The 27,861-nt window shown below is 57.9% G+C and overlaps 1 long non-coding RNA gene across 1 annotated transcript in view; it reads right to left on the bottom strand.

The window, feature by feature from the left end:
- Window positions 1-460: 460 nt before the first annotated feature.
- The window catches only part of LOC120584522 (uncharacterized), a 125,611-nt gene continuing 98,210 nt past the window's right edge, over window positions 461-27,861 (bottom strand). The window contains exons 3-4 of the long non-coding RNA XR_005648059.1: window positions 9,449-9,579; window positions 461-5,566 (exon numbers count right to left, since the gene is read on the bottom strand). This is a non-coding gene — a long non-coding RNA (uncharacterized LOC120584522). The remainder of the gene's footprint in view (window positions 5,567-9,448; window positions 9,580-27,861) is intronic.

Below are 27,861 nucleotides of genomic sequence, written 5' to 3'. Positions count from 1 at the left end.
ACCTGAAATGCAGATTCACTTTCAAAGGATTTGGTTTCTCGCTGCCGGAGGTGGCGCTTACACGCCTTAGGACTTTAGGCTGAAAGTTTTAATGACAACTATCAAAGCCTGGTTCTTCCTGAATTTGCCATCACACCATTGTCAGTGACAAAATCGGAGGCCTGGTACCGGCACGTACCAAAGGCTCTGCCACCTGGCAGGTAGAACTGGGCACGTCTCCAAGATACAGCCACTCTTACTTCCAGAGTGGCCTTCCGAGGCCACGGAGGGCCAGGGGTTAAAACAGGACAGCCCTGCTCAGTGCTAACCTCAGCTAAATATGCTCCACAGAAACACTGCCCCGAAGACACTGCCCAGGTCTGATGCTGGCACTCGGAGGTTGGGCTGAGACCAGCTGCCGTGACTAGCACCTTGGGGACCCAAACCGCCATGCCCCCGGTGCTGCAGTTTTCACCCATCGATGGCCTTTTCTTGCTGCCAGGCCTAGCTGGGAACGTCGTGACAGGTTGAGTCGAATCCAGATTTCAGGAGTTTCTGTCGCAGAGCCATGAAAGGGTTCTTCGAACGTCACACTCTGCTTGCGTGACGTCGGTCCCCGTCCATTCTGCTCAGTGGGTCCTACGACAGATGTTCGTCAAATGAACAAGTGGGGTGGGAAAAGGCACGTAGACTGCATTCACCATGAGGCCGAGGGCCCTGCATTTCTCCCTCACATAAATTTCACGGCAGCACTATCGAGTCCGAGATGAAATTCACGTTTTACGAGAGGAAACAGGCTGAGCGAGCTTCGGTCAGTACTGTGTTTGCACAGGCAGTGCTGGGGTTGGGTGTTCTAAGTGCTGTGGGAGGAGCATGCTGCTTCCACGCCATTTGGACTCAGCTGTGTCACTTGCTTTGCCCAAGAGATATCCAGATGTGACACCAGAAGCAGCCTTGAGGACGGCCGTGTGTCTCGGCCTGGCTCTGGTGTTCTGAGAGATCCTTTCCTCGACCAAACTCACTCAGGACCCCCGGCCCGCTCAGGCCCCGACTTCGGGATTTCTGGACTCGCCGCTGTATCGTCTGACGTCGGCAGAGATCCCGCTGTCAGTTCGGCCGGCCTCCCCACCCTCGTTATCTGACCACCCTGGACATTTAGTTGGCTTCCTCACCCTCCGCCAGTCCCAGGTGAGGTCTGGTCCCCTGTCCTGCCATCAGCAAGAGTCCTGTCAGGTCTGTTTAGCCAGGATCCCACCCACCCTGACGTCTCGCCTGGTGACTGTCCATCCGCTGACCCCCATCCCCGGCTCCCTGGTTATAGTTTCCCCCTTTTCCTTGTATTCAGAGTTGAGTCCTATCCTCCTCCCCCGATGTAAGACCCCATCGCCGCGGTCCCTGCACCTGTGACAGTGGCCCTCTTTACAATCTCTGGCAGTGCCATGTGTATTTTTTCTCTAACACGTGCCCTGGGTGGCTGCTGGTACAGGGGTCCAGCTGCATGGGACAGACCAGAGTCTGCCCCTACCTCGTGGACATGCAACTTGAAGCAGAGCCACCAGCTGGACCCTGTCTAGGTCAGCTGCACAGTAGCCGACTTGAGGAACTGCAGGCCACTGACATTCTGAGCAGCAAAGGTTTTCGCAGCTCGGAGATGACATTTCGCAGATTTCAACCCCTACTGTTAGAATCTGCGAGTTCAGGCCACCCAGGCTCACCCTGGAGCCCGTGAGCTCCGCCCGACCACTAGAGCCACAGGTCCACAGGCCATGGACCCCCAAGGGGCCGGAACATGTGGCAGGACCGAGGGTGCCAGGGGCTCTTCAAGCAAGGCTGGGGCACAGGAACCGAGACCGGCAGCGGTCACCTCCCCGGGAAAGTCGGAGTTCTCTCCCTCCGCCATCTTCACTATCTTCCGTGTCTCTTTGGATTCATTTCTGTTAACCGGTATTCAGGTGAACTCATCATCCCTCTGCCTTGTTCCTCCGCTGAAAGGATGCAGTCTGCACATCTGCTGAAGCCCTGTCTGTCCGTGCGTGCTGTCTGTCCCCAGGATCCTCTGGTGTGCTCGCTGTGCTGAGAAGCCCCTGGCACAGTTACAGTACCCGCCGTCTGAGTCAGGTTTGGTTGACTGTTTTTTCCTGGCCTTTTCCCGTGTTGCACGGTGTTGGGGAACGCTGCGGACCGTGCGTAGAGTGAGAGGCTGGAGGACGCGCCCTCGTGTCCGGGAAGGGCGTGGCCTCCGGAGCTGGTGCGGGCTCGGCCCGTTCCACGGCTGACCCTGCACAGCGCAGCCCCCATTCTTCCAGCAGGAGAGCCAGAGGCCCCGAGCGTGGGGGTTTCCTGGTGTCCCTCGTGAGCCCTCAGCAGGCCCCGCGTGCCTACTCCACAGAGGTCCCCACCCTGCGGGTCGTGCCGTTCCCTACGTCTGCCTAGTGTGGAGCACGCTTTCTGCTGCCACGAGCGGCAGGTGGCTTCTGTCTAGTGCTTGTGCCACCTGGAGGGGGCAGTTTTCTATCCCCCCAGCAGAGACATTCAGCATTTCACAGTGTCAAGGCAGAGCTGGATGGTGGGCAGGTTTACTGTGTCCCCGCCAAGGCATACGGCTTCGATCTTATGTCCAAAGGAAGGTTGTGACTGGGACGTGGGACCGTCCTTGCCATCTCACAGTGGGGTGCAGCCTTTGCTCTATGTCAGTGCAAGAGTGCGCTGCAGGGGTTCGTGCCCGTCTCGGTGGCAGATGACCGCCCTTTTGTACCCGCTTCTCCAGGTGTTCTGACTCCACCCGCAGACCGCGGTGGGCCCTGTCGGCCTGACACGCTAGTGAGAAAGCCCTGGAGGTCTGTGGGCGGGGGCAGAGGGGCCTTCAGACAGACTCCTCGTTCTGAGTGGGGGGTGGTGGAGGAAAGTGCAAAGCAGGCTGACTTGGCGCCAAGGGCCAGACAGGAGGCACTATGACAGAGCGCGGCTGTGACCCTGACTGAGACCACCGGGGTTGCACTCCAGGTGGCAGGCCCAGGCCCAAGTGGAAAGCCTGGGTGGTGACGGACTGTGCAAAGTCCTCGCTGCGTGAGCGTCCCCAGATTACTGAGCCTCTCTCGGCTCTGGCGTCACCGGCTGTAAAGTGGGGAGGTGTATGATACCTGACAGAGCTGAGCGAGATTCCCAGGATGGGGCTGGCGCTGGAAAGTGCCAGGCGAGGCCGGAGACCTGTGTGCTGCACTGTGGGCCGGACCTGGCACCAGTGCTTGAGGGCAGGCTTGAGGGAGCTCCGGGAGCCCCAACTTGCTCACCCGGTAGAAAGTAGAGCGGGTGGAGGGCGGGGTCCCTAGCCAAGAACCGGGGACATGCTGGAAGCACAGACCATTGGGAAGAAAGGCCTCAGGAGGTGGGCGAGGAGCTGGGTGAGGCCGACAGGAGGGTGTCCCCCTCCGTGCCCGGATCACGGGGAGCGACCTGGCAGAGTCACGTGTCTGCGCACACAGCCCCACCAGTCGTCACTGCTCGTGGGCCTCAGGTCCCCACTTCCTGGACTCGTGGTCCTACGTGAGAGGAGGCACGGGGTGGGCGGCATGGAGGGCCTGGAGAAGAGCAGGGACGAGCAAAGGGCCAAGGGCCAGGGCCGCGCGGGAGCACGGTGCATTAAAGAGGTGAGGGGCCAGGATCAGAAGGGGGACCGGGTCTTTGGCCCCCACAGAGCACGTGCCACTGCGCTGTTACTGATGAGGAAACCGAGGTCAGAGCTTCCGCAGCTATCAGGGTCAGCCGTCCAGGGAACGACAGGCTGGATGTCCAGCCCAGGTGTGACGTACTCCAACATCCTCGCTCGTGTTCACTACTGCGGCCTCCCCAGTGGGCACAGGGCAGGGGTGTCCCCAGCTGTGCACACATTGCCACTCCCGCCCTGGGTGGGCGTTGGGGTGGGGACGGGGCCGGCCTGGGGCCTGTGTGTGACCGGAGCCTCGTGCCTCCCTCTGAGAAAGCGCCCTATTGAAAATCGATGGGAGAAAGTGTCTGAGAGGGAGGCCAAGTCAGATATCCCGACACAGAGAAGCTAATCACCCGGAGTTAACCTTATCACGTCGAGTGTCAACCGGATCCATAAAGGGAATCGATGAGAGCGCGCGGCCGCAGCCTCTCGCCCGGCCTGGCTGCCTGGGGCTGGAGAGCGGTGGCTGGTGGCCGCGTGCTACCTAGAGACTGGGCAGCCACGGCTTTCAGAGGGCGGTTTTCATACCTGTTTCTCCCCCCACATTTGCTTAACGGCCATTCTTGGAGCCTTAAATCAGATGCACTTAACTGGAAATTGCCCTTTGCCGAGGGAGCAGACGCACACCGGGCGAGGCGCTCCGGCTGGGAGGAAAGCGGGGTGGTCATTGGAGGCGCCGCCGTTCCTTTGTTCCCGGGCAGCCAGACTGCCTTCTGCACCAGGAGGGGCCTGAGAGACAGAGTGGTCTCTAGGTAGATCCCGGAAGGCCACTGGGCCAAGCCAGGTGGGAAGGGACGTTGGGGATGTCATCCCCGTGGGTCGGCAGGATGAGGGGAGATGCCAGGAGTGGCTGGGAGTGGGGTGGGACACCTGAACCCCCACCTCTCCAAGCAGTGTTTAATCTGTGAGGCGGGAGTGGTTTCTCTAGGTAAGAGGACTGTCGTGGGGTCGTTCCATTTGTCCCTCTCACTGGGAGCCCGTGAGAGCTGGAGTCTCGTCTGCTGTGTTCCCCACTAAACTTCCGGAGGCCAGAGCGACACCAGCACGCAGCAGGCGCCTTGCTCCCCGAGCGCAGGTGGAGTGATGGATGGGAACAGTGCAGACAGTGCAGGGCCTGGTTCCAGTACGAGCACATGCAGCGTCAGTGGCCGTGAAGCAGCATGACAACAAGTGTTGATAACAGTGCTGTTAGGCGTTTGCAGCATCCACTGAGCTCATTGCCAGGCAGGATTTTCTCCCCGATCCTCCTAACACTGTCTCGCGGTCAAGCGATCATCATCCCTGCTTCGTAGCTCAGGAAGGGGGCTCTGAGGGGCTCAGCGGTGGGCCCACGTTTACAGAGCTGGTGGTGCGGCGAGGCTTCAATCCATGTGAGGAACTAAGTTCTGGACCCCTTTGCCCTGCAAAATGCTGATGATGGCAGTGGCGATGATGACGGTGGTGATGGTGGTCATGGTGACAGATGGTGGTGATGAGAGAGATGGTGATGATAGTGACAGATGGTGGCAATGGTGGTCATAGTGACAGATGATGGTTATGATGACAGAGACAGTGGTGATGACAGTGATGGGGATGACGGAGATGGTGGTGGTGATAGTGACAGATGGTGGTGATGATGGTGATGGTGACGATGATCGTTACATTGGAGAAGAGAGAGAACATGAACCTACCGCACAGCAGGTCCTGTGAACGTAGGGGAAACGTGATGTCCAGGGTCCAATCTCCAGTGTGACTCGTGGCCATAGCTGTTCTCCGGCAAAGAGCAGCGTTCAGACAACTCACAGCCGTAAATGCTCAGGGGCATCGGGCTGGCCCAGTAGTCAGCTGGCAGTTGCAGGAATCCAGACAGTGGTGAAGGTTCAGGGCTCAGGAACCAGCTCCCTAAGGAAAGAGCGTGGTGAGACCTGGACAGAGCGTCAGAGCCCCAGCCAAGTCAGCACAGGTTGGGATCTGGCCACAGACTTGGTGGGCACCTGAGAGCCAAGTTGAGAAATCAAGGCAGCTGTGTGTGTATAGGACTCAGCTCAATGGGTGGAAGATTCTAGAAAGGCCACAACTGAACAGAACCGTGGCTGTCCATGGCTCCCCCATCCTCACCCCAAGTGTAATTTATTGACTCAAACATTGATCACATGACTACTGAGCATTAATGCTGGGGACACAGCAAGATGAAACCGCCTGGCTCCCGCCCTCCTGGAGCTCGCATTCCAGGGGACACAGTGGACAACAGCCAAGCCAACAAGCAGACAGCAACGCTGGCTTGTGGTGAAGGGTGTGAGTAAGTAGCCAGGGTCATGTGGAGGTCGCAGGCAAAGGTGTGCTGGAGGCAAGGGCTTGAGCTGCAGCCTGGCCCTCCAGGTGTCACGTTCAAACCCTAAGACTCACCCAGCTGTGTCCGGCTGGCAGCCTGAAGCTGCCAGAGGCTCCCGTGGCCCAGCCAGGACAGCCCTAGGGAGGTGGGAGGTGGGGGAGCATGTTGCAGTTGGGATCAGGCGAGGCTCCATTAGGTGGACACCACATTCACTCCCACTGACCAGTGGGTGGACTGAGGCTCCAAGCTAAGTACCTTCTCCACGGCCCACAGCTGCAGGGGGTGGATCTGGGGTGAAACCTCAGGTCTGCCTGACCCCGGAGCTGACGTTTTCACCACAGAGCTCAGTGTAAACGTTGAGAAACAGTGCCCTGTGCAAATACATTGACCCTGATTATAAACTGAGTGTTTTATGAGAGAACTGAATGAAGCCTGTTTCACACGAGAACGTGTATTTATGGAGTCAAGTGAGACAGTGTTTCCAGGAGCAGTATCTCTTACTTCCCCCCTCCCCCATTTATCCTTTGTTCTCCCTGCAGTTAAAAAAAAAATGATTAAACTGTTACAGATAAAAAAATTCTGTAACCGGGCCTACCAAATCTGATTTTGTCACAACAGGCAGCACCAGTGAGTCTCGCATGCTGGCGGCCTGGGGAGCTGTCCGCGGTGCTGAGCCGACAGCCCGGGTCAACCCCGAGCTCCGGCACTGTGGACGGGAGTTTCTGAGACTCCAGGGCCTTGGCCGTCTCCGCGCACTCACCCGTCACCGAATGCGGGCTGGTACCAGCCTGCGCTGCTGGCTCACCTTTGGCTAAGCGCTGTAGGCCCCTGGGCTGCACGTGGGAGTGGGGCGGAGCGGGGAGCATGGTGCAGCCTCACCTCCCTGACGCAGACCTTGCCCCTGCAGTGGCCTCTGTCACCGCACTCCCTCACCTGCAGCCGAGCAGGTGGGACGCCCCAGGATGGCTGTGGAGCACGTGGGTCCATGCGCCATCTCTGGGTCAGACGCCCTGGGCAAGTCCTGTGTCCTCGCTGGGCTTCGTTTCTTACTCTGTAAAACAAGCGTGCTGGCTGTGACAGTTCCCTTCTCTTAGAGTTATTTTGGAGAAGAAAGTCAGTTAGTTCCCATAAGCTGTCTGTTGAGCTGACTGTCAGGCCCTGAGCTAGGATTTTGCATCCACTGTCCTGTTTAACTTCACGATAATCACAGTACGTGGACTTTTCCCATTTTATATAGCGGGAAGCTGAGTCCCAGAAAGATGAAATTCAAGGATGTTCAGTCGTGGGCAAGGGTTTGTTCAAAGTCACAGAATCGGAGGGGTGTGGGAACCCTTGTGTGTCTGCTGCCAAAATCTTAGTTCTTTCCCCACCCCCCAAAAACCCTCCTAAAAAGGACGTGCTGTGTCTCCTGTGATGTCTTCTGGTAGTCACCACTTTCCTTTCTGGTGTGCACTTCCTTTTGTGGCCCAGTCAAGGACGCCGGCCGTGAAAAAGATCAACTTCCCAGCCTGTCGTTTGTGAAAATTCCCTCTGTTCCCTTTCTGTCCACCTTCAGTTCGCTGGCCTCACACCGCGTCCTCAGGAGACGGCTGGTCATGCAGTAGCTGTAGTGCCCCGGAGTCTTCCTCGCCTGCCCCTTCTCTTCCATCCTGTGTGCCCCAGGCGTCCCGCCTCTTAGGTATCTCATCCCATCCCCCGCTCTTCCCTCTTCCAAGCCCTCAGCGCCTCTCTCCTGGGGGTCTGAGTGGGCCCTGCCCAGTCTCCCCACTCCAGGTCCTCACCCCTGTGTTCACTATCTGTGCCGGCTCCTGTGTGAACTTCAAAGATGCTGTTGTGACTCGTCCTTCCCCTGCTTCCCACCGTCTCTTCCTTGCCAGCAGCTTGATCCAGGGTCCTCCAGCGCCATGAGACTCGCCTTGGGCCTGTTCTTTCTCTTCCAGCAGTGCCTGCAGAGGGCGTCCGGATACTAGCTGCCCAGTGGCCCCAGCGCCGTGGACTCTCACACTGACACAGGCAGCCCACCCTCCACCTCCTCCTAGTTCATGTCTTCAGACTAAATGCTCAGTTAAAGGCCCACCTCCTCCAGGATGTCCTCCCTGATCACACTGGTTTGGCTACTCATGTTTGCTCTATCTTTATCCCTTTGCTTATCCCTCCTGTGGTGGTTTGATGAGCTTTTCAGCAAATATTCACTGTCTTCCTGCCGCACCGATGTGGGGCTTGGCCAGGTGACCTACTTTGGCCAATGGGAAGTTTGTGGGCACGATGCAGGCAAAGGCTTAACTGTGCTTGCACGGCTGGGCTTGCACTCCTGTGCTTCTGTGCCCCACTGGGGGAAGAGAATGGCCTGAGCGATTGCTGGCCCTTCAGACCAGCTCCAAGATGGTCTAACCGGCCTGCAAGCTTAAGAACAGATGCTTGCTGCCGTGAGCCAGGGGGTCAGCCCACAGCTTTCTGTGGCAGTAGATGGCATTTGTTCTCACTTGCTGTCCCCTCTTTAAAACTGAGTTACTGAAGGGCAGAGACTGTCTCTTGCACATAAGTCTCCATCCCCAAAGTCCATCATGTGATGTGCTCATGGGAATGTCTGCTGTGTGCGTGGAGCAAGGGACGGGGGAGGGGTGACGGAGAGAAAGATGACCCACCAGCGAAGTGCTCGAGCCTTTGTCAAAACCGCCTTTTACTGGCGCCCGAATCTCCTGATTAAGCCAAGGAAACTGTCGGGAAGGAAGGAGTGAGGTGAAAAGTTATCAGAATGACCGTCCGTCAGCTGAGCTTCATTTCCAGAAGAACGGAAGGAGGATGCGTCACTTTGCGGCTGTCCGACTCCTGCAGATGAAACTGCTCCTGGCAGCGGCTGGACACTGGCTGATGGGGTGAAGAGGGTGACAGTGAGGATGGGACAAGAGCCGGGGGGCGGAGACCTTTCTGGGCCACTGTGGACACGCCCCGCTTCTCTGTCACCGCCCTGCCCTCTGGGAGGTGGTCGTGACACCAAGTGCCATGCACAAGTCCAGTGGGCACGGCTGAGAGGATGTTTACAGCGGATGGGCGGGATTTCGCCTCTGATGGTTTGGCGTGAACTGTCTTTCCTTAGCCTTCTCGTTGACAGAGAAAATTTTACTTTTTATTTTCATCTTATCTGACGCCTCAGAGCGCGCCACGGGAAGTTCAGTTTTCCGATCCGCATGTCTCTGTTCCTGGGGCCAGACTTTCTCCAGGTCGGGAGGACGAAACGCTACCGAAGCCTCCTCTGCAGCTCGCTGGCAGCAAGAATGCACAGCACCTCCCCGTCCTGGGCACGGGGCTCGACCACGTCACCCTCACAGCGGTGGCTTCTGGGTGGGGGAGGGGCTGAGGGATGACCACCACCGCACACACTGTACAGATGAGGAGCAAGGCTCAGAGAGGTCGGGGACCTGCCTGGGATCAGACAGCGAGGACAGACAGACCTTGGGTTCAGATGCAGGACCATCGGAAGCCAGCGGTCAAGCCACGTTCACCCCGTACACCACCACCTCTCATCTCTGGCTTCCGTTCGTCCTTCCCAGGGGATGCTCCTGCCAATCTGAAGGTGCCGCTCCTGGGCAGAGAAGGATGAGACAGACTGAGCTGAGAAGCTTAGCATATCCACTCTCACAAAATCAGCATGTCAAAAAAATCTCTCCTGCCTGCATAACGCTAGTCTCCAGGGGAGCAGACAGAGCCTGCGTGCAGGTGCCTTGCCAGATGCCCAGGTGGGGCTGGGGCGAGAAGGCACGGTTCCCAGCCTTGTGGAGCTGGCCACCCTTGCGGAGGGTGCAGGGTTAAAACTGCAGGCAGAGGCTGGGGACTCACCAAGGGCCACATGGCCTCAGACTTATGAGAAGGTTTCCTGGGTCTGTCAGTCACGCTGCCTCTGCTCGGCTGGCATCTAGCGAGCCGGGCAATGTGCCCACTTTTTTAAGGGACCCACACTTCAACCACATTAAATCCAGCAGGCTGGGGGACTGGCCACCCCTTCGCGGGGTAACACCCTCGCTCTCCTAGGTGCGCAGTGTGACATTCTCATTCCTGTGGTGCATGGGGTGATGCAAGGCAGAAAGAAAGTCCTGTCCACCACCCAGCCCAGGCTGTGTTAACTGTCAGTCTCCAAAGAAACATTTGTGAGTGATCAGGAAACGTCACCCCCTGGCCGGGCTCAGCCCCCTGCCCTGGGCCCCACTTGCAGCCACCTTCTGTGCAGCAGGAAGGATGAATGAGCGCTGCCCCCAGCCCGCACCCCCGCCCCGTTGGGCCGCCTGAGGGCATCTCTCCCCAGCGGGAGCAGGCTGGGGAGGAGTGTGGTGGCATCGGTGAGGCCCCTCCTGCCTCCCTCCCACCGGCTGCCTGCTGTTGGCCCGTCCAGTGTTGGAGGAGCTCCTCTCGCTGTGAAGAGGCAGAACAGCATAGTTGTCATGAGACAGATCTGGAGTGAGGTGGACGTAGCGGTAGCCACGAGTCTCCCGCCTGCTAGACCTGCCTTTTTGAGCTTCACTTTCTCCATCTGTGAAACGGGCATAGTGAATGCCTACCTGAGGAGTTTGCTGGAGGACTGCAGGCGATAATGCACATCTTTAAGGGTTGTGTTTATCCGAATGACACAGTGGCCTAGTCAGAAGAGCTTTTTTTTCTTCTCATAGGACAAGGAACAGGCTGGCAGTGCACGCCACCGTCACCACGAGGCCTGGATACTTGGTGTCCTGCTGTCCTTAGCGTGTCTTTTCCTCCTGATCACAACACGGCTGCAGCATCCTGACCGTCACACCCACATTCCAGGCCGAGAGAGAGCAGGCAGAAAGGCCAACTTTTCCAGGTGCGTGGTCAGTAGACTTCTACCCTTGGCACCTCGCTGGTGGTCACGTGACCACCTTTAGCCATAGGGAGTTCGGGGAGTGTGTTTTCTGTGTACAAAGTCACCATACTGAGCAGAGTCACAGACCTGTGACTGAGGCATAGCGGAGAATGAATGTGAGTGTGCAGTTCGCACTGCCTGCCATAGCAGGGGACTTCACACGGTCCCTGACACGTGACAGATGACTGATATGGTGGCCACTACGAAGGGGATAAAAACTTAAATTTTTATACAACCCCAGCTCCTTGTGGGGTCTGATCCTGAAGCCACATTTATCCCGTTAATGTCCAGGACCTGTTGTTTTCCTGAGCTCCTGCAGCATCACCCAGGTACCGGGCTCTGTGTCACCCCAGTCACAGCTCAGGATCAGCCCGCTGTGCCACTGCACCGCCACCCTGACGCAGAAGCCTTGGTGTTCCCTCACGTTCCCTGAAATGAGGTTTTTGTTGTGCTGAGCACATGCCTGAGCAGCAGCCGCCTTCGCCCAGGGACACGTTAGCAGCTTCGCGCCCCCTGCTGCAGGTGGGGCAGGGCGCAGTGGCCCCCCCCAAGACAGGCGCAATTTGCTTACGCCCAAAACAGGAAGGGAAGCCAGCATTTGCCTGGCCAGCTTTGGCCCGTACCCACCCCCACCCTGCCCCCCTGCAGCATGTCCTCTCAGGGCTGGCTTGGGCGTAAAGCCCGCTGGGACTGGTGAGGATGAGGCAGAGCTGCGTTGGGGAGGACTCCACTGGTGGGTGGGTACTGAGTGGACACCTGTGTGTCTGAGAAGTGAGCCCCAAAGAACAGTGCCCGTGTCTGTTCTCACTCTCAGGCCCGGGCCACCCAGGGCCTGCTGTGTTTGGGCCTTGGACAGTGGGCCTGGAAGTGTCCCCACAGTCCTGGCAGGCGCACTCTTAAACAGCTGTGAGGAAGACTCAGACGAGGTGAAGGGGGAAGGAAGGGGCCCTGTGACCAGCACTGACTTGTCTGTGCAGCCTGCGCTGACCATCAGCTGCAAGGCCGAGGAGGACAAAACCAGACAGTGTGGCCAGAACGCGGCCCCGTGGGCTGAGTGGGCCCCACGCAGGTAGCCAGCCTGTTAGGGCGTCCTCGTGGGAGGAAGCCATCCTGGCACAGGTCCCCGCTCAGATGCCTGGCACGTGCAGGAGGCGGGGCAAATGCTCGGGGTGGCACGGCTGTGTGACGGGGGGGACTGGGGCCAGCCAGGGTGCATGTCCTGCCCAACACATTCCAGTGGCCATCTGCCAAAACTTCGGTCTGGCCGGATAAAACACAGTCACGTGCCAACCGACAAACTGTGACCCCGATGAGATGGGCAACTTGGCAGAGGCAGGGGAGCGTGCGATTCAGGGGCCACCTCGGCCCCCAGGCTTTGTGTCTTCAGCCCCAGATCCAGCATCTGAGGCATTGTGGTCTGGAAGACGAGTGCTTTGTTCAGCGCTTACTGATCAGCTGCTCTGTGTCAGGCCATGTGCTGGGCAGTGGGGATGCAGGGATGATAAGGGGCCCAGTGGGTGTGGGTTCAAGCAGGGCTGATTTATTCCAAGTGCCCTTGGGCCAGGACCCCGGTTGTTGGTAAGGATCAGCTTGGGGACAGGAGAGTGGCCGGACGCGCATCTACGAGTTACCCTTGAGGGCCCAGGACAGATGGGAGTGGGGTCCCACTCTGGAGACTGGCCACTGCAGGACTGTGTGGTCATCGTTAGCCCAGGGAGGGAGGTGGGTCCAAATGCAGTGGCTGCTGCAGGGACTCAGCTCAGGAATGTTGAGACAGCCACAGTTCTAAGCTTGGCAGCGTTTGATGTTGGACATTTGACTTGTTCCAAGTCCCCAGCCAGCTCTGCAGAGGGCCAGTGTCCCAGGCAGCACGCCCTTCGGAGCCGGCTGGCTGTCAGGGAGCTGCACTAATTAGCGGGAGTGGCCATAGATGCCTGTTTTCATTTGCAAATGCAGTGTGTCTTCAGTTTCCGGGCGCGCGCGCACGCACGCGTACACACGCACACGACACACAGTCTCTCCCTCCCTCCCTCCGTGAAATCACATCTGGGTAGGGAGGGCACCTTGACTTGCGTTTAGGAAGCGCGTGAAGCCGGCCACTAGCTAATCACCCAGCGCGTGACGTCGGTCGTCACTGTGGTTCTGGTCCCCATGTTCGGTAGGGAATGCATGCTCACCCAGCAGTGAAGGGCTGGAAGGGACAAAGCCCAGGTTTCCATTGGGCATTTATGGCGATCGATGCTTTCCACCAGGGCAACCGTCCTTGTCACATTTGGCAAAACCTAGAGACAGTTGTGGCGTCACAGCCCGGGGAGGATTCCTGGCACCCAGGGAGCAGGGGCAGAGGTGCAGCTCAGCACTCCTGGGGTGGAGGACGCCCCACTGCAGAGCTCTTTGGCCCCAAATGTTGATTGTGCCAAACCCAGATTCAAAAGCCCTGATGCAGCCAGAGCAGGTTTAAAGGGCCTCGTCTGTCGTCATCGTCTAAGCAGAAGGTGTGAAGGCTGTGGGAGGCGGCCATCCAGTGTCGGGACCTTTACGCACGGGGACAGTGAGGCTCAGTGCGCACGCCCCGTGTCTGCCCCGAGCCTTCCTGCCACACAGCCCTCTCCTCTGGGAGTTGTGCCTCAGCTTCCCTCGGGGAACCGTCCTCCCCTGTCACGGCATGTGATTTGGGTGTGAGCAACCCCAGCCCAGCCTCCAGGAGACCTGTGACACTGGCCTGGCCGACCAGCATACCCTGTCTCCCTGGCCTTTGCACTTGGTTCAGAAATGTACACGTGACCCCCGTGGGCCAGCAAGGGCAGATTGGTCTCTTGTGGGAACAAGCAGAGACGCGATGAGCTTTCCGGCTTGGGTGCTCGTCGTGTGAACGCCCGTCCTCCCACGGGCCCTGCGTCCTCCCACCCAGCGCCTGTCTTCTGTCGTCCCTGTCAGCCCCTCTGGTGGGGGTGACCGTCGGTGTTCCTCTAGCAGTATCCATCCCACTGACCTGAGACCGTGCCCCTATTAAAGTCGGACCCTAAATCAGTGGCTGGGGGACGGGTTTCAGAACAGGAAGAACAGAGCACAGAGCCCTGGAAGACTCCGTGTCCAGGGGTGTTTCACCCCAAATGCCCAAGGACAGTGCAAGACCCCAGGACTAATGGGGGTGGGGGAGTGAAGACGAGAGACCGGATGGGGGTGCAGTGGGCAGAACGACAGGTCCATAGATGTCCTGTCCTACTGTCTGGACCCTGTGAATACGCCACCTTCGTGGCAAGAGATGCTCTGGGGTCTGGAGATGGGAGGTGTCCCGGAGGATCTGGGGCGTGACACCATCGTAAGGTCCTTATAAGAGGGAGGAGACAGGAGGGTCGGTCAGGGAAGGTGATGTGACTGCTGGCTTTCTACACAGATGGGTCGTGAACCAAGGAAGAAGGCAGCCTTAGAAGCCAGAAAAGGCGCAGGCCCCTCCCTAAGGCCTGGGAAGACGTGACCCAGGCCCAGCTGGACAGGAGCCCGTGGGGACAGCTCTAGACTCCTGAACCCAGACTGTAAGGTGAGACGCCCATCGTCTTCTAAGCCGGCAGACGTGTGCCGACCTCTAACGGCAGCAGCGGGACTCTGGTTCAGGGGTGGGATAGACAAAGTCCGGGCGGCGGGGGGAAACGGCAAGACTTGGAGGGTCCCAAGGAGGGGGCAGAACCAGCACCCTGCATTCAACATCCTCCTTTCTCGCCAGTGCCCATGGCGGGGCCCCATGGAGAGCACTGCTGAGTGAAGCACCCAAAGACCAAGTCCACCCATCAGGCCCACGTCCCCTGCTTTGTTACTCAGGGCACACCCAGCCAGGCTCTGTGTGGACAGCCACCTTCCTCACCAAGGGGCTTTCACGCTCCATCTGAGGACGAGATCAAGGCCAGCCCGGGCACCTGATGGGCTGAGGCAGAGAAGGACCCCAGCCACCTGTGTGCGTGGTGACAGGCCCAGGTCAGCACAGTCCCCAGAGGCAGAAGGGAGCCAGCGCCTCACTGCAACTCAGGTGCTGGGACCTAGCAGCGGGTACCAGCGGGGTGGGTGGACCAAGCTTTCAGCCGGCCTTGTCCATCACTTGTTTTCCAGACAGAAAATCCTGTTGAACGTTCTCAACGCCCAGCCCTGGTGGAAGGAAATCACGAACCTTCGGCTCGGGGGCTGAGCTAAGTGGCCTGGACGGACGGATGCAGCCGGGACCTGGCACCTGGTCTGCTTTTGGGAGTGTCATGCTGTCCGGAGTTGGACGTCACACTCACTTCTTTGTTGTCGTTCGAACTACAAGTGAGGTAACGTGATTATAAATCTCAGGGGCACGGCGCAGAGCTGTTTCCCCATCTGACTGAGTTTGGTGGTCCACAGTGTTTAAATACATATTTCACCTTTATTTGATTTCATGGATAATTGTTTGTCACAAAGCAAAGGAAATAAAAATGAGCATTTTCCCTTCTTCCTAGCATGCACATCTCCCAGAGAAAGGAAGTCAGTCAGCTGCAGGAGGCCGACCTCCATCCCTGAGGACATCCACATGCTGGGCACATCCTTCCTGGCTCTCACCAGACGCTCTCAGTGATGCGTCCCCAACAGGGAGCAGTGAGGACGTGGGCACTGCCACCTTTCCACAGAGCGAGGGAAACCGGCCCCAGGGGCTGAACAGCCCCCTCGGAGTTGGGGCGAGAAGCCACAATCAGCCCTGAGAGGCCCCCTCTGCACTCAGAAGGGTGTTTCCCACGTGAGTGGAGACCGGGTGGCTGCCCACAAATGAAACCAACACTGACACTCACCGAGCGCTTACAGGAGCCTGCCGGGCCGAGACCCCGCCTGCACTGTCCCCGACCCCACCGTGAGCACCTCATGATGCAGGTGCCACCGCTAGCCAACCTTAGAGGTAGAAAGTGAGGCTTGAGTGCAGCACGGCCAAGGTCACCAGCCTGGCCATGGCTGACCCGGGATGTCAGTCAAAGCAGTGTGGCTCTGACGTCCCCGAGTCTGGCTACCATTCCATTCACCCTCTGCCCACACCTGGCTTACGTGGGTTGTCCCCATGTGGAAGATGAAGCGGAGGCTCAGGACGTTTAGGTGAGGGTCGGTGGAGGTGGGGCTGCTGGGAAAAGCCTGTCCTCTGCACAGGGGTTGAGTGCCCAGCTGGGTGGACATTGGTTACCCCAAGGCACTGGAGCCTCGTCCATGGCCTGCAAACTAGCCACCCCACAGGAGAGCGGGCCCAGGGGTACTTGGCATCCACACTTCCTGGAGCCAGCCTGCTCCCATGGCTGATGAACTCTCAGCCATGGGCTCGATGCAGGGTGAGGTGGCAGCTGCCTGCATTCTCCCTGCCATCTGGGGTCACAGACCACCCTGCTCCAACGTGGCCACTGCCCGGGGAGGCTGGCCAGCACGCACTGTCACCGCTCTCAAGGCTTCTGCTGTCAGAACTGGCCAACAAAGTACCCAGCAAGGGACTGACAGGAGCGGGGAGCGAGTCAGTGGGTTAGCGCCTGGCGCCCTGACTTCGGGGTCCTGGCCTCCCCTCCTCACGGCCGTCCGCTCTCTCTCTGGGTCTGGTAGCAGCCGCTTTCTCATGCCCCTTCAGGCCCAAGTGTGGTCATGGCGCCCCACTGTCGCTGTTCCCTGGGGTGCCGTCCTGCGCTGTGCCTTCCTTCACACTTCTGTAAACAGCTCCTTTATTAAACTCCACTCTTATTACCCAAATTAAATGTTCCATCTGCTTCCAGCTGAGACCCTGACTGATACAGATGGTTTTCTGTCACTCACAACCAATAATCCCAATTATTACAGGAAACAGAATGTCAAGGAACCACTGCACTGCAAGTGCTTCACTCACGGTACCATCCCTTCTCACAGCCGCCCCCCTAGCTTGTCGCACAGGCCTCTGCACGTGACGACTCACCTCTCTCGCCCGGCCTTCCCGCACCTGCCGACACTGAGCTGCAGGGGCTCTGTGCCTCGGTCCCTGCCACACGGGACCACACGCACACTTCCAATTCTGCCCCGCAGCACTGTCCTTCCCTAAGACACTGCTCCAGGGCCACCTCCTCCCCCAAGCAGGGCGTGTCTTCCCCTTCGCTGGGGTCCTCCAGCCAGATGCTGAGGGAGCCAGATGTCCTGCAGAGCCTTCCTCTGCACAGGACTGGGAGTGACTGGAGGGGCCCTGGCCCCCTCTCTCCAGTCCTGTGGGAGGGAGGAAGGGAGAGACGGATAGAAACGGGTTCAGGTTGTTGACAGAGCCCAGATGTAACACTAAATTACAGCGCCATTTCTGCAAGGAGGTCAGCAGGTCTCAACCAAAAACTTGCCGGTAGGGAGAACAGCCATGTCTGCAGCCTGAGCTGAGTGTCGTTTTTCCCGTGCCAGCTCTGTCTCAGGAAGTTATTCCAGTGGACTCTGACCAGTCTAGCTGTCGAACCCATTTCTCTCCTGAGCCTGTTGCTCCCAAGGTCACCCCTAGTCCTGGCCCAGCAACACTGGTCCATCCCACTGTGCCCTCAGAGCCAAGCAGGACAGGCGGGTGGAAGGAAGACCCCTCCCAGCCCCTCCCTCCATCCACCAGCCTCCCCTGCAGGGCCACCGACCTGCACCCCACCATGGAAGCCGAGCCAGAGACTGGCCACCACACTGCACACGGCAGAAGATGGGCAGGCCCTCCCTCAGTGGTTCCTGTGACAAATGCTCCCATGGAGCAGAGGGACAGATTAACCTTCCAGCAGGGGTGGCAGGCGACAACTAGGAAAAAGATGGCTCAATTCTTTCGGGGGGAAAAAAGGTGGACCTATTTCTCCAGCTCCCCACGGTGACTATATTTCAGCTGCGAAGAACCAGGAACAAGGAGAAGGCTCATTCCCCGGGTGGCCTGGGGACGTCCGTGCAAGCTCAAGCCTGTGTGTATTCTCTGCCACCCCTCCCTGGGTTTAGCTCAGAAGAAGCCAGTGAGAAGCAGAGGTGACAGCGCAGGAAACGTTACACCTGTTACGTGCTCAGGGTAACCGATGGGGACGGGAGTGAGGGCAGGGGTGCGGGCTGTGGGTTCAGAGGGACTGTGAGTGTCCCAGGGGCCTGCCTTTCTGGCTCGTTAGTCCTCATGTACTCTAGACTGGGGGTCACGGCCACGAGGTGGTCAGGTTGTGTTTGCAGCCCAGACCTGCCTTCCACCAAAGTCGGCGCACGCACACAAACTCCCAGACCGGCGCCTGACAACCAGCAGGTATCAACAGACATTCGTGGCTGCAAGATTTCACACCACCCTGCCTTGTGGCCCTGCTCCTCCCTCTGTCAAGGCCAAGCCTTCTCTCTCCACCCTGGGGCCACCTCGCACCGCCGGGAGTCCCTCAGGCCGCCTGCTCAGCAGACAGAGCCGCCAGGCCCCCGGCCTGAGACACGCACACACCCGGCGCCTGTGCTTTGTGGGGGAGGCCTGCTTGGATTTGTCTCAGATGAGAAACCAGTACCACCCTGTGGAGACGTGGTGACCGACACAGGGAGACGATGCTGAGAGGACCAAGGGCAAAGAGAAGCGGACAGAGAGAGAGGAGGGGCACAGGATGGAAGATGTGCGCCCAGTGGCCACTGCTCTGGTCCCCTGGAGGGACGCAGGGTGGCCTCCCGCAGAGTGCCACGTGGGCTGCACCAGGGCGAGGTGACGCCACCGGCCACCTCCATGAGGGAGCGAGTCCCCGGGGCACGATCAGTCTCACGCTCGTTCTGACCTGTGACGCCTGAGAAGCAGCACTTGCGTCTACAAGGCAGGCCGCTGGGTCACAGCCACTCCGCACACAAAATGCCATCGACCCTGGGGCCAGCGGGGTCACAGGCATACTCAGGGTCAGGAACGGTGACCCAAGGAGAAGGGTGGAGCATCAGAAGAGAAGGGAGGGAAACGGGCAAAGCGGCACGGCTGAGAGGCTGGTCCTGGGGGAGCCTGGCTCAGTGACACGGGGGCCATGCTCCCCCGCAGCAGCTTCCTGTTTTGACTCCTTACTCAGTGCTGACACCCCGCCAAGTATTTACGCCATGTGTCCCTACCTCAAACCTGTGAAAGCGCACAGACCTTCTTACCGCTCCGCGCGCACTGAGGCTCACGGAGTATCCCCAAGGCCACACAGAGCCCTGCAACCCCGTGCCATCCCTGCAACCATGTCCCCTTGGCCCCTTGGGCTGCCAAAGTCCCCAGTCTGGGGCAGCCAGGGCTGCCTGTCAGGGTGTGGTGACACCAAGCCCCAGGGGAATTCCAAAGGCAGAAGGGCGAGGGGATGTGTTTTGGGGGTCACGTCATCCCCAGGACTCTGGACAGCAGTGCTAGAATAGGCCTGGGGGGCCAGGGCATTCCTTCTAGGCAGGGTCAGGGCAGCAGACAATGGACAGCCAGGAGGGACAGACAGACACAAGCCCAACTGTTCAAACAAGGCAGAGAGGTGGCCTGGCCATGACCCTGGGCTCCCACAGAGGCCGCTTGGTGACAGCGAGACTCCACCTAGTGGCCTGTCTCTAGATGGGACCATGTGTGGTGCAGGGTCACCTGGGCTCACAACGGGGCAGGGTGGGGACTGCGGCCGGCTGGGGAGGGTAGGGGGTCCGCGATCAGGGCCAGTCAGCCCAGAAGGAAAATCTCTTCACCCAACATAAAAACCCCGGGCCATCACCGCCTCGTGCAGTGACGATCGAATTCAAATAGCTACTGTGAACGGACACACCAGGTACTGAAGCAGATGGCCTTGCTGAGAACTGAGGACCGCGGGGAAGGGACACGCTGTGTTCACGCAGCTGGGCTCCTGCAGATAAGCGTGTGGGGTGGACAGAGGGGTCCCAAGGCGGAGCAAGAGCGTGTATGCACGGGAGGCCTCAGTGGCCAGTTCACTCAGTCATCGAGTCTTTATGTCGACAGCTGCACTGCAAACCTACTATCTGCCTAGGGAGACAGCAGTGAATAGGGGCCCGACTTCATGGGGTTCATGCTCCAGTGAGGCCAAAACAAACAAGCGAGTAAACGACCCTGAGTGTGCACAGCGACAGTGGACTCAGGATGCGGCCGAAGTGGCAGGAGGGGCCTCTAAAGGAGGCTTCATCCAGGAGACGTCTCTTCATGAAGAGCCAAACTCCTCAATGAATGAAATGTAGCCAGGATGAGTTCCAGAGCCTTAGGACGCAGAAAATCTTCAAAAATAGGTGTTTGGCTACAAAGACATCCTGAAGTCTGGCGCCCCCGTGACCCCCCAGGACACCAGCATGTCCAGCATAGGCCCCGAGGGAGACGCGGTCTGGCTCGGGCTCCAGAGCCGCGGCCACTGAGAGGCCGGGGAGATGGAGTCATGCTGTCTTTTGAGAACATGTCCCACATGGACTTGGGACCCCAGGTCACCACTGTGTCACAACTGTCTTCTTTACGGGAAGAACAGTTGTCGTACTACGGTCCCTAAGGAGCTGATGTCCCTGCTTCCCTCCCAGCTGCAGGCTGCACGTCTAACGGGAGGAGGACGGACTCATCTTTCCACTGTCCGTTCAGAGTTCTTTTCTGTTTAAACCGGAGTTTAAATAGAGTTCCATAAAGGGATGGTTGGCAGTATGACCCTACGTGTTCCAAATAAATGAGGAGATGTGACGATGCCAGCTGGGCCCACAATTTCAGTCCTGAGGGAAGTAAAAGCAATTGAAATACATCCGCTCGGGCTCCTGACACAGTCGGCCGTCATGCTTGGCCAGACAGGCTCAGCTGGGGGTCTCTGTTTACTCTGCTGACATTTGCCCCCAGACCGAAAACACACTGGCCACAGCGTTGAAGAGCCTCGTCATGTGGGGTCTCCAGCCCTGTGACCACTGTGTCTGTGTCCTGCAGTGTCTACAACGCTGAAATCCCAAAGGGTCTGCTGGAGGCCTGGCACGGATGCAGCGGTCCCCACCTTGACCGTCACAGGCAAGACCAGGGACAGGCTGGTGCCGATTTACCAATCACCTCTCCAGAGTGACGTGAATTTTTGAAACTGTCCTTAACACCTCAGAACACCTCATTGGGGAAAATCTAGCAAACAGAATGAGACTGCATCTCCTTTGACTCAATTGAAAGAAATGTGCTCGAAGGCGAGCGGGCCTGCGGCTCACTGAGCAGGCTCCGGTGCCAGGAGCAGCTGTGGGAACGCAGCGCAAACCTGAGGGTGTCAGGCAGTGGCACGAACCCCAACATGGTTTTCGTCGTAGCTGCTGCACCGTTTCAACCTATAAGCGCCTCTCCACTTCCAGTCAGCATGGCTCTGCCTGTCTCACTGAGTATCATACTTAACTAATTTAAGAGGATTTGGAAAGAGTTGTCACACTTCACAAGAAAATATAATGAAATAATTACAGCTCTGCCTGCGAACGCCATGAGGGTTTTACACAAGCCGCCCTCCCTGCTTCCCGACCGAGCCTCTTCCCCGCGTCCTCCCCAGAGGGTCCTGCCTGAACCTCGCTTGGTGCAGTTTGTTCCATGCCGTGCGCCCAGCAGCGGAAGGTCTGATCACTTCCCGGATTGGCAGCACTGGGGTCCTCCATGGTCACGGTGCATCTGGCTGAGGTGCGTCCCTCCGGTGGGGTCGGTCAGGAGCATGGCAGCCGCACGTGTTGGTGAGGAGGACCAGAGCTGACAGCGGGGACAGTAATCCGTGCGGCCATGGGACATGGGTGACATCAGCACCCTAGCCCAGTGTCAGCTGCCCACATTCACACTATGTAACACACCACCCCAAAACCCAGCATCTGACGAACACGAGCTCTGTCCTCACGCACACGCGTTCTGCTGGCTGGGGCGCCGGCCGTGCGCCCAGGCTATAGTGTGGGGTCAGGTCTGCTCAGTGTCCTCGGCCCCCGAGTGAGTATGACGTGGGAGCTGGAGATCTGGGAAACCAGGAAGGAGCCCAGATTTGGGGGTACAACATGAGGAGCTGACCGTGAGGTCTGCCACAGCCACGCTAGTGTGCCTCCTGTGCTGGGGCCACACTGATGTGCCCCCCACCCTGGCAGCAGCACCCCAGGAATGGGGCTGGAGAAGATGAGGGGAAAGCACACTCTGGACCCACGGCCACCTGGGGGAGCCCACGTGGGACAAAGCAAGGCGTTAAGATAGGGTATTTTCCCCTTGAGTTTCTAAGACCGTGTAAAAAAATAAGAACTAGGCATGTTTAAGGAGCCAGTGTGATTTGATACACCTGTGCACAGTGACATGCCCACTGCAGTCGAGCTAATTCACATACCACCTTGAATCACTGTTCAGAACAAAGGAACCACAGAAAGCCAAACATGAATGGGCAGAGAAGGGTTCAAACCACACAGAGCCTGGACACAGCCTGGATGCCCCTGGCAGAGAACACGGCCTGGCCCACGTCACCATAGCTCAGGGTCTTGGAAGGTACAGAGGGAGGCCTGATGACTGTGCCCAGCAAGTGACCCCCGGCCTGGCTGCCCCCGCGAACCTCCGCCCCAGGACAGCAGTGCGAGCTGAGGATGAGTGACGCGAAGCCATGGAAACAGAAGGAGCTGTCACTTTGAGTGCATCCGTCCACCTGCCCCTGCAGCAGGAGTCGAGGGGTGCGGAGCTCGGGGATGGGCGGGGACGTAACTGGCACCGGGCGGGAGGCCCTGCCTTGGCCACTAATGTGCCTGTCCCCAGGAAGCACAGCCAGCTGCCCAAGCGGAGTGGGCGGCCTGGAGTACCACAGCTACTTCATGATAGAAAGGTGCCCACAAATGCGGCCACCGAAGCCACCGGGGTTCCGGTCGCACCCTCGCATTGCCAAGTGCCATGCTCTCCCCACTTCTGTTGACTTCTTCACAAGGTCTTTAGTAGAAAATCTTCTGGGAAAGATGAAAACGTGAGCTCTCGCAGACGTGCTCCTCGGTGCCAAAAAAGCCACCAGTGAGTCACTCAAAAGGTGACCAGTAAAACTATGACAAGGACACCAAGACAGGACAAAGTATGTAATGCTGACTTATCTGAATTATGTCACCAAGAAGACCTCCCGTACCCCCCTACGTCGCAGAGGTGGTCCTGGCACGGTGACGGACTCTCAGGTGCTCCCGGGATGTGCCCAGCTCCATCACACGAGTGGAGAGAGGCAGGAGCTCCTTTCCTCCTCGGGCTGTGGGGCTCGTCGTGTAGGCAGCCTCGCTAGGGACAGGTGCTGACACCTTCCATGGGGACAAAGGCTCATGTCACCACCTTGGACTGGGGAACAACTCCAAGGCAGAAGGTGTCTCCAGGATACGTCCCGTGTGGCGGGTGGACCCAGCCGAGGGCTACAGCCCCTGGGAACAGTACGGCGTCTGCTGTCCTGGTCCCGAGGCCCGCCCGCCCCCACCTGCCGGCTCACCTGGCTCGCGCTGCAGAAAAGCAGCCGGAAGACACAATCCCAGCCCTGGGACGGGCCCGGGAAGGGAATGAGGGAAAATTCGGCCACACTCTCTCAGAGCGAGTGGGGACACGAACAAGACAGAAAACACAGCAACAGTGCCAGCCAGCCTACCGCGGGGGCGGGGCAGAGACAGGAAGTGGCCACCGGGGGTGAGGACCCGTCTCTGGAGGAGGGTGCCCGTGCTCCCTGGTGACGATCCCCACTAGAACGAGGTCAGAGGGCGGGAGTTCAGACACAAGGAGGTCCTCAAAGAACGAGGTATCGGGAAGACACAGAGCCAAGGCGGGACACAGCGACCAGACAACATCCGCGCGGAATGAGTGATTTAGACACTTCAAGGAATAAGCAAGATGGAGCTGGAAACTGCTGTGACACAAGCAAGCCTGACACGGCTGCCGCTGAGATGCAGAAGTGAGCCGGAGACTCGAGCGTTCGCACAGGCAGCTGGGGCCCGCGGGCCCGCGTTAGCACCGCCGGTGTCCCCGCCGCAGAGAACGTGGCAAGGACAAGAGACGGTGGGCAGCTCCGTCGGCGCAGTTTCCTGGAAGCAGACGGGGAACCGAGCGTCTGGCACGAAAGAGTGTGTTCTCCAGGAAGGCCTGGTGTGGGCGACGCGGCACCTCCCCGAGCCGCCATCCAGGCAGGACGCACGAGCCAGCGCGACAGGGAGCGGCGTGGTCTGAGTCCCCGCCACAGTGCTGAGTGTCGGGAGCGGCGGTGGCCCTGCTCACGGAGGTCTCAGAGGGAACTGTAATTCCACAACATCCCTCATGTCACTCAGCACGTAGGCAACGGGGCAAACATGCTTCAGGGTGGAATAAACGGGAAGTGACAGCTCTCCTGAGCTCATCGGGAATAATGACGTGACAGGAAGATAAAATGAAGCAGGCAGGGCTCCGGTGAGGGCCCTGTGAACAGCGAGTCCACTTAATCATAGATTCCGGACCCCACAGCCTGGGTTTGACAGTTCCAGAACAAAGCACGAATGAATAAACGGTGGTGAAGTAGAAGTATAGGCAATTAACAGAAATCGGCAGGGTTGGGGACACCGGGTGGGAGTGTGCATGCTAACGCTTCCTGTCTCCCCTATCGGGGGTCACTCGGTACCGTCCAAAAGTAAAGTGTGAAGTTAAAAAAAAAAACGATTCCTACCTCTGTCATTTCCCCTCCCTACCATTAGAGGTTTCCTAAGGAATACTAGCTACAGTGAAGAATTGCATTTTGGCAAGTCCCTCAGTTTTACTCAAATGGTTTTTTCGTCTGTTAAATTCAGGAAATTTTAATAACTTATTTAAGTAGCACATATCTTATAATTTCATTTATTACAGCATCTCTTTCCTTCTGTCTTTCTGGACAAACTGCCCTTCATGCTGACAGTGGTTATTTTTAGGTGTAAAGATCTGGGTGATTTATTTTACTTCCTTCTCCCTACTCTGGCACTGTTTGAATTAACTTATAATGAGCAGGGGTGGTTTTAAAAATGGAGTCGTTATTTTAAAAATTAAGAGCCCACACCGCATTGTTACATAAAGATACTTTGCCAGGGAAAGCAGAGAAAAACCGGGAGCGGAACCTGCTGCCTGATGCCGACCTCCCAGGTCCTCTTCCGCCCCGATGCGCTCTGCCCTCTGCCCCCGAGGCTGGTGGCTGGAGAACTATGCCAGGGTCATGCTTCATGAGAACGTGGCACTAAATTAAAGAGAGTAAGTAGCTAAACCATACTGGATACTTCGATGAGCCAGGCCCCGTGCTAAGAACGTGCACCGATTTTCCAGTGCAGTTAAGGCCGCCATCCTGCTGAATAGCACGGTTATTGCTGGTGGCGTCAGGCACAGGAGACGGTGGCTCGGGGAGGACATCTACCCTGCCCAAGGCCACCTGGTAGGCGGCAGGCTGATAGCTGTGTTACCACTGGGGCTATATGAAATCTGTAGTTGCCCCAGTGGCACTGAGGGGTCTTCAGTTTACTGCTGGCACAGTAAAGAATTACAGATCAGCAAGACTTAGGAAAAGTAAAATTTCTTGAAGTGCGCATCACAAAGGAAGCAGGTGAGCCGAAAAGAACCAGAATCATGCGGAAACAAAGGCAGATGAACGCGCGCTCCGAGGGGGGTCAGGAAGTAGAGCTGCCACTGCGGCCGTGGCGGCTGGTGACAGGGGTAGTGTCCTTAGGGCAGTGTATGTTTAGTTGCCACCTTAAGTGGTATTCTTCCCAGGACTGTCACGTTTGGCTTTCAGATCAAACATCTCCGCTCACTCTTCACTTCCGAGAAGTGAGCCCTGTGGCATCTGCCCTGGCCCTTTGCCCCTCCTTGCTCTGTGTCGTCTCACTTTTGATAATAACGTGGACACGAGAAAGAGTTGGTTTTTGCATTCCCCAAAATGCAAAAGAAAACAAACAGCAGGACAAGCACAAAGAAACAGGGGCTGACAGTCCACCCCAGTCCGGGGACACAGTGGGGAGGAGCGGGGAACGAGGCAGATCCGGAGCGAAGCCCAGGAGTGAAGCTGCTGCTTTGCTCCAGCCAGCTGAGGTCACGTGGGAACCGCGAGCTCAGAGTGGCCAGATTTTCTGATTTTTCAGAAGCCAGAAATCCAAATTTTACATAAGAATCCCAACTGTAAAAGTAGGCAACTATTTTAAAATAATTTTAAAATTCTGTATCAGCCGCACAGACCCATATTTCTAACACCCACTAGTTTGACGTCTATAGTATTAGACAATGGAAAGGCAACCTACAGACTGGAAGAAAGTATTTGCAAACCAAACCATCTTTCGGATAAGGGGTAAATGCCCAGAATATATAAGGAACTCAAATAACCGCAGACCAAACAAACGACCTGATTAAACCACGGGCAAAGGACCTGAATACATTTTTTCTAAAGAAGACATACAAATGTTCAAGAGGCATATGAAAAGACACTCGGCATCACTCGTCACCAGAGAAATGCAAATCAAAGCCACACGAGGTGTCACCTCACACCTGTTAGGAGCCTATGACAAAAAGGGGAAGCAAGTGGGCAGTTCGGAGGACGTGGGGAGAGGGGACCACGTGCGCTGCTGGTGGGGTCGCGAACTGGTGCAGCTGCGGTGGGAACAGCACGGAGTCAGTTCCTTAGAAAACTGAGAAGAGAGCACACACGGCCCCAACAAGAACCTCTTCAGGTCAAGCATGAGAAAGGGGAGGGGAAAAGCAAGTGGGCGATCAAAAGAATTCCCACAAAATGTTCTTCCCTGGGACAGGGATGACAGAGCAACCTCATGTCAGTCAAGTAAATGTGTAGCTGGGAGGAGAGGAGGAAGGAGAGGGAGGAGGGGAGGAGGAGGAGGGAGAGAGAGAGACACACACACACACACACACACGCACACACATTATTACTAGATTTTAAAAAGGAGATTCTGCGGCCACGTGTACAAGCCTGGAGGACAGCGACACCAAAGGGAATAAGCCAGACAAGGAAAGAAAAACACGTGACCTCACTTACGTGTGGCCCCTAAGAGACAGGGGACACCCGGAAGCCGGGCAGGGACGTGCGGGTCCGGGTACAGAGTGCAGCGGTGCAGGAGGGGCGAGTGTGGACGCCAGAGTTGCTGACACTGCTGGACCCTGGACACTCGCTGAGGAAGCAGACGCCAGTCACCCTCAGCCCAGATGGCGGCCGCTGTGTGAGGGGACGGCCATCAACACGCTCGGCACTAGCAGTCATTGCTTCGTGTCAAGCACCTTACATGTACTGTGTTTAGTTTTAAAGTAAATTTTCAAAGCGCGTGAGCCGGGAAGTTGAGTGTGGCCCCGGAGCGGGGTGGTGTCTGCAGCCACGCTCACATGTGGCCCTCGTCCTCAGTCATTCTTACAGGGTCCCCTTCCCCAGCCGTCTGTCCAAGCCTCTGAGAACTGTGACAGTGTGGATGACCCTGACCTCACAGAGGGATTGCTCGTGGCCAGGTTATCCCGACTGGGCCTTGAGTGCTGGTCAAACCTGAGTGAGCCTCGCCATGTCCCCGGATGGCTTGTTCATCACGTCTGGGCCCTGAGTGTCTCATGCACGAGGTCTGGAAGGCCTGAGAACCTGCATCTCTAGCGTGTGTCCAGGTGACGCTGCCGCCGCCAAGTGGGCACCACACCTGGAGACCACTGCTTTAGACCACAGTGAGCATCTTCCACGTGGGAGGCTCGAAGGGAGACACTTCTCATTACGGCTGCAGGACAGGGGCAGTGTCCAGCAGGTCGCTCCTTCAGCACTGTGCACGGGCACCTCCGGCCACATGCCGATGGGGAGCGGCCAGAGTCGGACCAGCCAGCAGAAGCCACACGGAGTGAAAGCTGATGGAGCCCTTGGCCACTCTGCTGGGACTGATGAGGCTGACGAGGAAGCTCGTCCTCGGAGCTCCCGCCCCGCATCTTCCAGCCCTGCTCTGTGGGAAGGTCCGCCTGCCTGGCTCTGCGCAGGACGGGAAGCAGCGTGCCAGACCGGGCATGGAGGTCCAGGCGGAAAGACAGCCACGTGGGTCGCATTTCCAGACTCTGCATTTCCAGGGGTGGTTCCCTCACACTGTCTCTTCACTCCAGTCCTCAAGACA

This window comes from Pteropus medius, unplaced genomic scaffold (genome assembly GCF_902729225.1).
Source record: "Pteropus medius unplaced genomic scaffold, Ma_sr-lr_union100, whole genome shotgun sequence".
Lineage (NCBI taxonomy): Eukaryota > Metazoa > Chordata > Mammalia > Chiroptera > Pteropodidae > Pteropus > Pteropus medius.
The sequence above is the reverse complement of the archived record's forward strand: the minus strand, read 5'-3'. Positions and strand labels throughout refer to the sequence as shown.